General features: G+C 35.0%; 1 pseudogene; it reads right to left on the reverse strand.

Moving 5' to 3' along the window:
- Nucleotides 1-9,223: 9,223 nt before the first annotated feature.
- LOC138334522 (uncharacterized) lies at nt 9,224-11,304 on the reverse strand (annotated as a pseudogene).
- Nucleotides 11,305-12,499: the final 1,195 nt, after the last annotated feature.

The following is a 12,499-nucleotide window of genomic DNA, read 5'->3' on the forward strand; positions in this document are numbered from 1 at the left end:
GTAAAATCAAATACCATAAAATAAATATGTTAAAACCATATCAATTATTATATAGTTGGTGAATAAAACTCAAGTTAACCAAACTCAAACCTATTGTAATTTAGTTCAAGATACTGATTAGTTCTTGTTTTCGCTATAGTGAGGGTGTTTTTTCAAATTCATTTTATACTATTAATAAGATGACTTTTTTATCAAGACACATTTCTATACAAATTTGATTTTTGGAATAAATTGATTGACAACTAACATATATCCCGATTAAATTCTTAAACCAACCTTCTTTCGCGTGCGATTTACTTTCGTAAATAAAATAAACTGACGAAAGTTTGTCTCCGCAAAAATAGCCTAACATTTACAATATTGATAAATTATCATTCATTAGTTTTCATGAAAATTAATCTCTACGAACCTGTTTTGAATTAAAAATCGGGAAATTTAGAAATACAGCAAGAAGAATGGTTTACAGTACGGAACAATTGTAACAATCTAACCTGATAATTACTTGTAAGCCACTCTGGCATTAGAAACAGATTTACTGGTGAAGTTCGTCTGCTATATCTTATTTTTGCTTCAGAAATAAAGCAAGCCAGTTTAAATCCTTTCACCAACACACTTTGTTTGCTTTAGATAGAACCTTTAAGTTGTCTGTCAAAGTTAATCCTATGTGTCTTCAATTACGCAACAGTTAAAAGCTACAAAACACAAATATACGATACATTCAAACACATGTCAGTAATGAAACAAGACTTCGCGAGTCTCCCTTTTACATTTAGATATCTTTTAAAGAACATCATCCGCGAACGTTTCGGATTCCTTTTTGCACTCATGCATTTTTATCAGCAATGCCAAATGTGCAACAGACGTTTTATCCTTTTCACAGTAAGGGCAACGACAAAATCAAGCCGGAAAAATTGTTGTTATTTCTACGTTTATCTAACGGAGTTTGTTGTTGAATGAAAGCAATGACAGTTTCGACATTTTCTTGGCTCTCAGTACTGTACTGGTGAAAATAAAGTTCATCAATTGTCGGTATTTTAATTGCCTGGTATTTCATTTACATAAGTTTTTTTATATCCCAATTTGGTTTTGACAAGATTTTAAATGTCAACAGGATTTGAAATCAAGCATGGCCTATCTGTTCTATATTTATGACGAGAAAAGTAAACAAATTTACTGTAAACAACATTATTTTTGCTAAATACGAATTTTAGCGTAATTTCAGGAGCGAATTCCATTGTTTCGTTTTGGCGAACAATTTTGTAATTCAAATTTTTCACGAATAATTGTATAAAACTGATTTTTTTATTGCAGGATTTATTGCGAATTTAGGTTTTTACGGATATGTCGCATATAACAAAAACGTGAAATATTGTATTCGCGGAAATTAAGAGATTTACAGTTCATTTTTCTTAGATAAACAAATACAATTGTTATCGATATAATTATCCTTAATACTCCATGGATTACTAACACTCTCCATATTCACCCCTGGAATCAATCTCTCCAAGGATGCATTGCGGACCCTACATTTCACTTTTGTAAACGGCCCTCGGAAATTTCAAGATTCTTGAAAAACGTATTTCGGACTCATGTTAAAATTTTTATTACATATTTTAAGTTTCATTTTGTATTATTTTCTCACAAATGACAGTCAGCTTTGAAATAGTAAAATTCCATCATTCAATATTAAACAAAACAGTTATGGATTATTTTGCGGTTATACTAAATTTACTTGTAGTAAATAAATAGTCACGATTTGCATACGACATCCATCGTTTCAAAAACAATCATTGTGACGTCATATGTAATGGAAGGGGGGGGGGGGGGGTGGGTTGCAATGTACAGTTTATTTAACAATCACCATGATGAAATATTCTGTGACACGAGATCAAAAGACGGTCAGTCCATGAGCCGTTGATAGAGGTGAATGTGGGGATCGCAATGAACAATGGGAGAGCTTGCCCTGGAATATGTCATAGCACAACTGTAGGAAGTGGGAAGGTAGTTGTGGTGCTGTGATGTACATTAAAGCAATTACGCAACGCGTACGTTACACTGTGGTTGACTGTGTGGTTTTGACTTTTGCGTAGCTGTAATCTGCAAAGGAAATCTCTGCAGGCCCGAAATGTGTTTCTCTGAAACCACTCACAGTCTCCCAAACAAACACAATCTACACGATGAATACGTGTACTTAACATGATACCATCATAAGATGACATTTGAAGTTGGATTTGGTCTTTCTGAAATATATCTACGTATATATCATAAGTGTAAAAGAGGGCCTGTGTCGCACGCTCATCTATATGCATAGTATTGCAATGATTATGGAGAATAAACCACTTCATTTCTACAAATCAGCATAACGACACTTCCATTCAGTGACAGGGGATCTCAATGAAAATCGTAAGTATATCTAGTTACATGCTAGAGCCGTACTTTCTCTGTTTGGTATATATATGTCTATTTGGTTTTTATTTCAAGCTGGGGCCGCGGTGGCCGAGTGGTTAAGATGTACCGACATATTACCACATGCCCTCCACCTCTGGGTCGCGAGTTCTAATCCCTTGTGGGGCAGTTGCCAGGTACTGACCGCTGGTCGGTGGTTTTTCTCCGGGTACTCCGGCTTTCCTCCACCAACAAACCTGGCACGTCCTTAAATGACCCTGGCTGTTAATAGGACGTTAAACTAATCAAACCAAATATTTCAAGCATTCCTCCCAGTGAAAAACCATGGACTCGAATTGAATATATCTGTTTACTTAGAATACCCATGTGTTAGAGGTTATAAATGGACAATGGCAGCGATCTGTTGACTTAGAATACCCATGTGTTAGAGATTATAAATGGACAGTGGCAGATCTAGGTGTCCATCTCCTTTAGACTGATCTCGATATATCATGATCATCACATTACTGTAAACCAACTGTCCTTCGTGAGCGATTTACCTTCGCGAAACTAGCAATCCAAAATAAATTTTCGAAAGTATAAAAAGTAAAATTATCCTTACTTTTTTAATATCGAAAGAAAATTTTATTTAGTTTATATTTGCGAGTTTATATCTATAGCTCTATATTGATAGGAATTTCCTTTCAAAATTTAAATTCCGCGTGCTAATTTTCGCATGTTGAAAGAAGCCGCTTAAGAAAACTAGTTTGCAGTATATGGCACTTGCAAATAACGCGAAGAGCACGCCGTGTAAACCAACTAATCAATCAAAAAATAAATGTCTTCACTTACGTAAAAACGCTTCAAAATTATGAGATTACCATTGACAGACTGTCAGGAACTGACAAATAATTGGAACTATAAATAGAAAGTATGTAGAATTCTTCCAATCAATATACATAATTACCGACCGATTTTTAAAATCTTTTTATCGTAACATTAACACCAGAAGTGATTCATCATAATATGTTATCGCTGCTATAGCCTTCAATTTATGTCTGATATTTTCCGGTGATAGGTGAGTACGTCTACTGCAGCATTTCATAAACAAGTATATACATATGGTGTTTAACACCTTAGTAATGGTATTTTTATGTCTGGGGTCGTTTGACAGTTGACCTAAGTGTACTAGAGCACAAGCAGCATTCCAATGTAGACAACAGAGATGCAATGCTTACGTGCTCAATCAACACCTGTAATTTAAATAGGTCACAAAGGGTGTAGACCAGTACTAGTTCTCTTCCCTTAGTTCTCTCCCCTCCGCCAGGTTGCGCTCCGCTCACTTATTTCGTTTATATTTCAATTATAGTTCCTGACGGACCTGCAGATTTTGATATGGGCCTACAATGAGGACTTTGTCCATGCTAATGCTGTGATAAGTCTGAAATCAATATAAAATGATCAGGTATGTCATTAATTAAAAAAAAACACCCGAAAGCAAAGGAAAACAGCACATGTTAATTTTCTATGTAGCTTCCGCAAGGGAAATAACTGAGGAAAGTGAGACTGAAACTAGTCTACAAAACGTGTTCTACCTCGACAATGAATACAGATGAGTATCATTTTTCACATTTTCGTTCCATTAATTCCAAAGTCGCATAGTATACTGCTTTTCAAGTTTGAGAGAAAAATACAAATGGTGTAGATATCAATCCCTTTATCATATTAAAACATGATTAGACACAAACACAATAAAAGTGGTACGATTAATATCAGGATATCAAAAATGTATCAATTTTTAATCACAAGTATCTTGAATATGATTTTTTATGCTCACAAAATAATTTCAAAAACCGTCCCTGTCCCAGTACATGTCGTTCTATTGGAGTAGGACTACAATATTGAACTGCAAACTTTAGTAAGGAAAACTTCATGTCATTCCGGCGCTTTTTGTTAGCCACATATTGGCCCATTTTGTCAAAATGATTTTTTCTAAGTTTGTACGATATAATTCGGATTTCTGTACATTAATAAATTTTAGGCAGTCTTCTTTATGTTGGGTTCTGTGTCATTCATATTGTATCGCTGTGATTTTATTGCCCAGTGCGTAGATGCATAGAATGTATTATTTGTACCCGAATTAAGACTCCTTCATTCAATAGTTGATTTTCCAACTACTGAACAGGCACCCCTCACAGATGTTTGAATAATAAAAGGTTTTGATATTATTGATACAAACTCGTCTTAGAATAGTATAGTATAGAATATAGTATAGATGAGCCCATTCAACAACTATCCAGAGGATTTAAGGTAGGAAACAAATGCAGGAAATTGTCCTGTGTAAACTCTTGGTGTGTCCCATTTGAATGAATACAAGAGCGAATGACAGGGAAAAGACTATAGTTCTTTTATGTCGAGTTTCGCATTTCAGTTTGACAAACATAGAAAGCCAGTTGTTTAAGAGGTCAAAATCTTCCTGGTTTTAATTAAAAACGAGAAAAACTTGTTCTTGTGATTTATATTTTTTGTTCTCTGACATATAGGATATATATGATTTAACAATTTCTCATTTTTTTTCTCGAATCAAATTTTAGTTAAAATCCCGAGCATTTTCACCAAATAATCAGCTATAGAGTCTACATTATATAATTTCGTCTACATCTTCAGTACATTAAATAGTGCAATACTCTAGGAATGCGTGTTGTGTACACTGTGCATGATTCGATACTAAATAAAACGATTTGAAAGTGATTCACGTACTGCAAAACCACTAGACGTTCTCTTTTCCCCCAAAATCAATATCAATCCGCAATGATCGAAATTTAACATTCAACTGTTGGTAAAGTATGTCAATTGAAAATGCGTTAAGTATGGGTGATTATAGCAGTGATGTGATGTAGATTGTGTGGACACAACACTTAATTTGATTGACCCAAACCCAGTAGAATACAGCATTGTGTGTTCTAGGCGCGTTCGTGTGCGTGCCCTGTCTATCAGTCATACAAGAGTTTTTATCACAAAGGCTTAGCCATACCCAATCACTCTTGACCAAATGTTCTCGTTGATTGAAAGCGTCCCTGTGATCTAGAATTCGATAAAGATGGATGCATCGGCAAAGCTTCCGTCCTGTTTTGTCTTCTATACCCCATACGTCAGTCACAGTGGACAAGTTTGTAATGCAAACATGGTCTAAAGTGGGACATGAAACTTCCCATCTATTAACCCTATATCTGCCCTATAAACCGCGCGAATGAAAGTGTGCATGGATATATATGAATTGATCCGGAGCACTGGGCAGGACTATGATTGATCTGTATTCTATAAATGTTGTTTCTTACTAAATATTTTATCATAAAACGATCATTTTAAGTAAATAGGTTGTAGATTGGATCAGTTGTTATCTGTTTCTATTGGTTTATATCGCTCTAATGTTGTTATGATCTTTATTTTACGTTTTTGGTTACAGTCGTGTGTAAATAAAAATAAATCAAACTGATACCGGAAATAAGATTAATTACTCACTGATAACATACTACATTTGAAACATCAATCCAATTTATGAAGCAAGATCAAAAATTCCTTTCACTGCGATAAGTGATTGGATCAGATATTTACCAATTAATCGACAATCTTTGCCACATTCGAAATTGTTATCGCTGGATAAGTACCCCTGTGGGAAACATAGAACTATACCTAATGCATCACGCGAAACTACACATGAAAATCGCGGCTCCATGGGGCAAAACTCGATTTTTTTACAAATGTTTTTACAAAGAGTGGACATAATTACATAGCTGTTATTTTGTTTACAAAGCAAGCTGTCTAATAAATTTGAAGATAGATTTAAACACTTCCAAAAAAGCAAATATTGTAAGCCTATGTAAAACATTGTATAATAAAATTAATAAGAAAATGTCACCTTCTGTAATTTTTAAAAAATCCATTAATTTTCCATGAATTTTTGTTTGTTAGAAATATGAACGATTCGAAATTCCAGTTTTAGAGTCACAAAACACTGAAGAGAAATCACTTATAGCAATAGCAAATATCTTTAATCCTAAGATCGTAATGTATCAACATGGCCGAAATTAAGATCAGTATTCTTGTATGTGTAGAGCGCATGTGTCTCCTTCTGGTAGAGGTATACATTGTATGTAACTTTACCAAATAAGCTACCAAAGACACCGTACAACACACCCAATCCGGTAACAGTTTACTGACGATTTGCTGTTGTTTAGAAAGCAGTAAAATACAGTGAAAACATCTGTGGTGGGAAACTCAACCATGCAAGGCAGTCTTTTTTAGGGAAGGATACTATCATTGTAGGTAAAAATACAGTTTTGTTTGTCATAGGATCATATGATAAGAGCAGTAATTGTAATCCTTCCATTCTACAATATCATTCAGGGGAACAAACAATGTGGCCCTTTAGTTACATATATGATCACAAATTGTAAAAATGTGAATGTTGTTATCTAAGTCATAATGCTTCAGCCAGATAGAACTATAAAAAGGACTTGAGATTCATTATATATGGAGACACAAACCAATATACCACAGCTTTATACAATCTCTCTCAGGTCAGGGTGCATTGCGGTTCCAACATTTCATGGGAGATTTGTCCTTAAGCTTATAGTTTCATTCACACGTATTTTAGGTGGGTTAGAAATACGAAAGAAGATTGAACGAAAAACGGTCAATATTTTTTTTTAATTTACATTTACTTGTCACTTTTACTACTATATAAACTAACCAAGGCAAAGTGAAGTATATGACGGTATAACTGACACCCAAAATGTGACCTTTATGAAGTCACTGATGTTGACGTGGTGACATCAACTGATCAACGTCAAAATGAATGTGCCATCTCGAGGGTTAAATCGTCGTTGACAAGCGGTTTTCCCCGTCTAGCTCAAACAATGTTAATGCAGAGACCCCAAAATTAGTTAATATGATTTATGTTCTTTCATTACATGGATATATATATATATATAATCGAGATTTCTTTTACACTTCCCAAATATTTTGATATATATTAGTGTCTGTTAAATATTCGCAGACGTTAAAAGGTCTATATTCAGATGATATTTTTATCAAATATATGCTATTTATATTAAATGAAATAAGAAATCTGGAAAAAAAACACGAACTTGGAACGCATCCTACTCTGACAGATACAGATATATATGTCAGAGAGAAAAGCTATCACACAATGACAAGTACAGACATCTATGTCACAGAGAATAGTTATCCTATTTTGATAAGTACATAAATATATATATCAGAGAGAGAATAGCTATCAAACTTTGACTTGTACAGATATCTTTGTCACAGGGAATAGCTTTCCTACTCTGTTAAGTACAAATATCGATGTCCGAGAGAATAACTATCCTACTGACAAGAACAGATATCTATGTCAGAGAAAATAACTATCCTACTGACAAGTACAGATATCTGTGTCAGAGAGAATAACTATCCTACTGACAAGTACAGATATCAGTGTCAGAGAGAATAACTATCCTACTGACAAGTACAGATATCTGTGTCAGAGAGAATAACTATCCTACTGACAAGAACAGATATCTATGTCAGAGAAAATAACTATCCTACTGACAAGTACAGATATCTATGTCAGAGAGAATAACTATCCTACTGACAAGTACAGATATCTGTGTCAGAGAGAATAACTATCCTACTGACAAGTACAGATATCTATGTCAGAGAGAATAACTATCCTACTGACAAGTACAGATATCTATGTCAGAGAGAATAACTATCCTACTGACAAGTACAGATATCTATGTCAGAGAGAATAACTATCCTACTGACAAGTACAGATATCTATGTCAGAGAGAATAACTATCCTACTGACAAGTACAGATATCTGTGTCAGAGAGAATAACTATCCTACTGACAAGTACAGATATCTATGTCAGAGAGAATAACTATCCTACTGACAAGTACAGATATCTATGTCAGAGAGAATAACTATCCTACTGACAAGAACAGATATCTATGTCAGAGAGAATAACTATCCTACTGACAAGTACAGATATCTATGTCCGAGAGAATAACTATCCTACTGACAAGTACAGATATCTATGTCAGAGAGAATAACTATTCTACTGACAAGAACAAATATCTATGTCAGAGTGAATAACTATCCTACTGATAAGTAGAGACATCTGTGTCAGAGAGAATAGTTAGCCCACAATGACAAGTACTGGTATCTATGTCAGGGAGAATAGCTATTCTACTATGTTATATAGAGAAATCTGTATCAGAGATAATAGCTATTCTACCATTTCAAGTATAGATATCTGTGTCAGAGAGTAGTTATCCTACCCAAACAAGTACAGATATCTATGTCAGAGAGAGAATAATTATTCTATCCGGACGAGCACATTTATTTATATCAGAGAGAGAATAGCTCTCCCACTCTGACAAGTACAGATATCTATGGCAGAAAGAATAACTATCCTATCCTGACAAGTACAGATATCTATGTCAGAGAGAACAGATATCCAACCCCGACAGGTAAACATATCTATTCAGAGAGAATATCTATTCGAATGAAGTATATATATCTATTACAGTAATTATAAGCGTATATATATATGTTATATATAATAAATATCCTAATCTGACTGCTATGTCGTATACATACATACGAATGATCAGTAGCAAAAGAGAGTTGGTTTTACATTCTTAATAAAAACAAAAAGAAACTAAAGATATACCAAATATCACTGTTTATGGATGTAATTTTGTAATCATATACTCATACAATAAAGCAGCTGAATGATAATACATAGATCACATATATCCAGTGGTACAGAGATACGCTAGAACTGCTCTCGGGCCCTATGCCCGTTAAATACACAAATAAAAAGTCACCTTCAAGCATAAAAATCATTAATAGAGTGCGTATACATATGGGCATTAAAAGGCAAGCAAACTAATGTCAGTTGTTGTAGATTGCTTAAATCCACTTCATATTTAACATATATGTGAAAACAGAGTGAAAATGTGTAAAATTAAATCTAAATGTATAATACGAATAACAAAAGATAACGTTTGCTAACGAATATAATTTAAACGGATAAACAATTACATGATTACAAGCAATATGCTTATATATGGCAAACACAGTTTGAGAAAATTAACTGTGTTGAATTTCATCTCAACACTTTGATATACAGGTATAAAGAAATAGTACAGGTTAGACCTGTACACATCAGTATTATATATACTCCCTCCTCTTTTTCTGTAGCTCACATATTGCTACATTATAATTATGACAGTAAACTGTAACTACAATGAACGGCTCCCGGAACTATTTCTTATGTGAAGATGCCATCTGTAGAAGTGTCTACTTGTTATCACAGAACCTGTACACCTAGTCGTAGATACGGCGAGAAATGTACCGTATCCACGTTTCTTTATAGACTTGATGACCTCCCCATCGACAGGCATGACATGCACACTGTCAGGAGTACCAGTCAGGATGTTCTCTTTGAGTACTGATATACCTCAGGTATTATGTGGACTGTTAATCAAGTGGGTAACGGAAACCTGCCCATTCCGTAATGTACATCTCAATATGCACTTATCTTGTAGATTTACAAATATCTCGTCAGCGGTAAGTCCACTTGTTATATCTGTAGGTTTACCGTCAACTTTGTATTCTCTGATAAGTAAACTGGTCATCAAACAGTAGGAGTCTGTTGTTAGCGTTATCTGTGATAAGTAAATCATTGTTGTCAGTAAAGATGCCTCCTGATATGTAAGGTATATCCACTCCTCCAAGTGTGCTGGCGTTAACTGTATGTACACAGGATACCGAGCCGGTCCATACATCCACCGCTGGCGTTACTTCTGTAGTCTGGACTGTTACACGCTCTAAAGAACCCGCCAAGTCAGAAGTCGACGTCGAGTCTTCGAAGTTGGTGGCTGGAGGTGTTGACAGCAAACATCCAATTAATGAATCTATACAGCTACTTGCATTCTGCGACGCTGGTGAAAGTGAAGCGGTGACGTCAAAATTGCTAATTATTGTCATTTTCATGATTTCATCAATCACCGCTTCTAGCTTCAGACTAATATCAAACCTTTTTGGTTCTTTTTTGGTATTTTGGTTCATACGACGATAATGACTCGATATCCGAGTTTTCGTTTGTTCCCTCAGACAAAATTGATGACGCTCTAATAACTGTTCTTGACATGACAACAACGTATCCGAATTTGCAACATTGATGTGGAATGCGTTGATACACTTCCGTCGACACAAAAGCTGTTCCCTACACTTTCTGAACTTATCAGCGATCTCCGATTGGGATATTGCCTTGATACCACTAGACTTGTCTTTGATTTCCTGTACTCTATCTGAAATATTAGTTAAAATTTATTTTTCTTTTGTGTTTGGTTCCGTTATTCCTACATCGACTTCATCCACCATTTCTTGGTTTCTACTGTCAGCTCCTTCAATTCAACCTCAACAATACTCGGTGTAGCCGTAGTCTTCTGAATCACCTCCTCCACCGGCTTTGTTACATTGTCTGTGAGTCACCAGCGTACAGGTACTACAACTCATGGCGTGATGGTCGACACAGTAGACTTCAAACGGTCTCCCACAGTGTCGGTGGCAACGTTCGTAGACGGTAACATCAGGGAGCAGACCAACGTCTCCAGACATAGAGACAATGTAATACAAGGCCGAGGCTTTGTTGCGTTCGTGGTGGGTTCTGCACTCTTCACAGAGCTTCTCGTTACAGTCTGTACTTAGACAGCATTGACGTTATCGTGAAGTATCGGAGTCTCGCACACTGGACACGGGAAGTAGAGTCGGTCGTCTTCTGCGACGTATTCCGCGTCAATGTATGATGAAAGGCATTGATAACAGAACGTTAGCGCGTCATGTTATAGTATTTGTACAAAAAATGCAGTAAATACACCAGTAAACAACAAACAATGAAAATCATTCCTTATATTTACATTTCGACCGACCATTTCATTTAAATTAAGTGTTCAAATAAAATAAAACTCTGTTTCTTTCCAAATGTTATACGATTGTTGAAACAGCTGGTCAATTGATAGAATAGGAACAGCTGGCTTCTATTTGGCGGGAAATGTTGTCAAATTCAGGGAGTACACAGAATATAGTTCCACATTAACTTTATCTTTTTTCATCCCATTTACACAAAATTTGTTAATTTTGGATTTGCTGACATACAATTTAAAATTTACATTACATTCATAAATGTGATATATTGAAGATTTTTCATACAGATACAATAAGCCTAACTGGATGCGCATTCACATTACTTGCGGAAGTCAGTGTTCCTGTGGGTGTATTCTTGTGCGGCAATCACTGCGTTTGCGCAAGTGTAAACGATTTCGCAGTTGGTAAGGTTATATAGCAAAGAGAAAACGGAAATGTAAATATTAAATCACAAATTCCGCGTACAGCCGTATTTTAACTAGTAATTTGTAAAATTGATGAATTTTACTTTCATGTTGACCCGTTTTTGTAAATAATTTTAATATCAAGAAATCAGCAGAAATGAAGGAACTACATGTACTACACTCACCATAATGTTAAATGAAAACAAAACCCCAAACTCATATCAAAAAAGTTTTTCATGTCGTGAAGCAATTAATTATCTTAAATATTTTTATCTTGAAGTAAAACTAGAAGATCAAACTGTTCAATGCTGGTAATGATGTAAAGTAAGTAACTTTTGTAACTGACACAAAATACGAATTCGTCTGCTCCTGTTTTTCGATAGCAAACAAATATTATTTGTCAGCGGTGGAGCACCTTAAAAACGAGCGACAATTTGAGTAATCAATTCTTTATACTGAGGTGTATGGAATGAAAAGCATACTATAGCTGTTGGAATTGTGTCGTCGCTTTAGAGGAATTCAGTGTAAAATAGGTAAACCTCGTCATTGTTTGTAAGAATGTGGTATGTTGGTTATGTCAGTGATGTGTTACCATGTTACATTGGAAACCTGCCCATTTTATATCTCACTGAATGTTATTTTGTGTCAAAAATCGTGACGATAAAATGGAAATGGGTAATACTATCTACCTTAGTTATTCAGTGTATAC

Source organism: Argopecten irradians, chromosome 11, assembly GCF_041381155.1.
Source record: "Argopecten irradians isolate NY chromosome 11, Ai_NY, whole genome shotgun sequence".
Lineage (NCBI taxonomy): Eukaryota > Metazoa > Mollusca > Bivalvia > Pectinida > Pectinidae > Argopecten > Argopecten irradians.